This window comes from Myotis brandtii, unplaced genomic scaffold (assembly GCF_000412655.1).
Source record: "Myotis brandtii unplaced genomic scaffold, ASM41265v1 scaffold653, whole genome shotgun sequence".
Taxonomy (NCBI): domain Eukaryota; kingdom Metazoa; phylum Chordata; class Mammalia; order Chiroptera; family Vespertilionidae; genus Myotis; species Myotis brandtii.
Window position 1 is genome coordinate 899830 of NW_005370535.1, and position 2537 is coordinate 902366.

At 46.8% G+C, this 2537-nt stretch overlaps 1 protein-coding gene across 3 annotated transcripts in view; it reads left to right on the plus strand.

Annotated features, from left to right (window-relative positions):
- LOC102252262 (guanine nucleotide-binding protein G(s) subunit alpha isoforms short) overlaps nucleotides 1–2537 on the plus strand; it is a 60455-nt gene that overhangs the window by 51109 nt on the left and 6809 nt on the right. The gene's annotated exons all lie outside the window — the stretch shown is intronic.

Sequence of the window (2537 nt, forward strand, 5' to 3'; positions counted from 1 at the left end):
GCAAACAACACATAAACAACTTCATCTCATGGCACGTGAAATGCAAAACAGTTCTGCTGTGGGTTTTCTGTTGGCCATCCTTAAAGTATAATTAGATCCAGCTGGGGGAGAGCTACAGCTTCCAGCCTTAGACCATCAGTTTAGGATTTGGGGAATTGCTGTTTTTCCTTACGGTTCTATCCTGTCCAGTCCCCCGCTCCTACCGCCCCCCCCCTCCCCAGCTCTTCATTTGAATCTGCTACTTTTTTAAAAAAAACTACTAAATTCCGTCACCCAGTGGGTGGTCTGATTTTAAAATTTCGGACCTCTCTGAGAAAAATTTCCTCTTAAAATACGAGGTGCCACGCCCTCCTTAATTTGGGAAAAAGAAGTACTTGGCACGTGGGCTGAGGGGATAAGTCATTCAATGATCTCGAAAAGCCTCTGGTCTTTGAACAGTTATCACTTTAATCCGAGGCCTGTATGTCAGCTAGTGGGCAGGACAGGAGATGAGTGATGGCATCCATCTTTCCCCCCATTCATTATCCAATTATTTTTTCTTCACTTCCTGCATCCCCACCACCATCACATGCCAGCACACACATGCATGCATGACAGGTAACCTGCTCCAGCTGTGCCTGCACATTCAGCATGCTGTCATCGGCAGCTTTCTCATGAGACCATGCAGGGCCATGGACTGAGTTAGGACATCTCAGAGAAGTGGCTGGGAGGGGCGGGGCAAAGGAGATGGGGGTCGGGACAAAGTGACTGACACATGTTTGTTCATCTGTTTCTTTTAGAATATTTTACCCCTAGATGATGGCTACGGTTTCTCTTCTTCCCCTTCCCCCGACTGTCCTATCACCCTTGCATGCTGGGATTACCCGTTTTAGGAACTTCTAATAAGAATACTATTCTGTTGTGGGGGGAGGGGGCCTACACCTAACCTCTAAAGATAACTAGGGAGAGGGGAAAAAAAACACCAAAAAATGGTCAAGGCTTGTTTTGACTATTCTATTAACTCATAGACAAGTCACAAAAACAACAAAAATGGAATAAAATCCTTAATTGTTCAAAGTGTAGTGTGATATCCAAAATAGGCAGGCATCTACATAAAAAGTCAGTCAGTTTACTGTACCAAAAGTTGGCATTTGAGAAGCAGTGACAAGTCCTTACTAAACAACTACTCAAAAAAATTGAAAAATTAAAAAAAAAACACAAAAAAATTGAAAAATACCAAAAATCACAAAAACAACAAAAATGGAATGAAATTCTTAATTGTTCAAAATGTAGTGTGACATCCAAAGTAGACATTTACTCCTTAATTGTTCAAAATGTAGTGTGACATCCAAAGTAGACATTCACTCCTTAATTGTTGAAAATGTAGTGTGACATCCAAATAGACATTGACTCCTTAATTGTTAAAAATGTAGTGTGACATCCAAATAGGCATCTATGTAACAAGTGACTGCTGTCAGTTTACTGTACCAAAAGTTGGCATTTGAGAAGTAGTGACAAGTCCTTACTGAACACCTGTGTGCTAGATGCTGGCCTAACCCGCCCTCTAACCCTTGCCTGCTCTTCTCTGTGACTGTTCTGCAGTAAATACAATATTAACATAAGTGATAAATAAAACTTCTCTGCATGTCTCCGCAGTCCCTGTCTGTCTTCTGTCTCTCTTTTGTCTGTCTGTCCCCATAAAAGCACAAAGATGGAGAACCCCCACCACTGAGGCCCGGGGAGGAGGGGGGGGGGAGCCCTTAGGATCTGAGCCAAGCCCTCTGCTCCTCCATGGGGGCGGGGAGCGACCATGCCCCCCGTCCTTCCAGCCCCCGTGTTTGAGTGTCACATGGAAAGGAGACACCTGAGGAGTTTTACTCCGAGTCTTGCCATGGAGCTCAGTTCATTAAGCAGTAGTGAGGGTGACGGCGGAGCCTGCCAGCCCCCAGTGTAATGTCTCCGTCTACATAGTAATTGCTCGGATGGCAGCCTTTGATGTTGGAGCGTTACACACCCGAATTAGGTTTCGGATTCCTATTTTAGCGGCCTTATACTGATATACTCCCACATCCACTCACATACGCAGAAGACTGAACACGTTCTCAAAATATCCGTATTTTCAGGCGGGAACTTTCCCAATTATCATACCACTCCTTAACCCGGAAATGGAGCTGAGTGAGCCTGGCCCTGGAGACCGTGCTCTCCGGCTCCGGGCACCGGCACTTAGTCCCCCGACAGCTCGTTTTCATTAACACCAAAGGAGGGGTCCTGGCTCTCGTTGCCATGGAAATGGGGCCTGTTTCTAATGGACAGAAGTGAATTTGTCCTGTGGGGTCTTAGGTGAACTTGAACCCCTAAATAAGCCGGGGGGCGGGGGGTGTCAAACACGTCCTGTTAAAGCGCTGACGTCTGCATACCGTACCCCGAGTCTGGACATCCTCGTTGCAGGAAGGAGCTTCAAGTTGCACAAACACACACAGAGGGCTCAGTACTCCCAGTCCCCTCCGTGCAGGGTGGGGCCAGCGGCACGGGCCCCCCTCCCCGCGTCACAGCCCCCA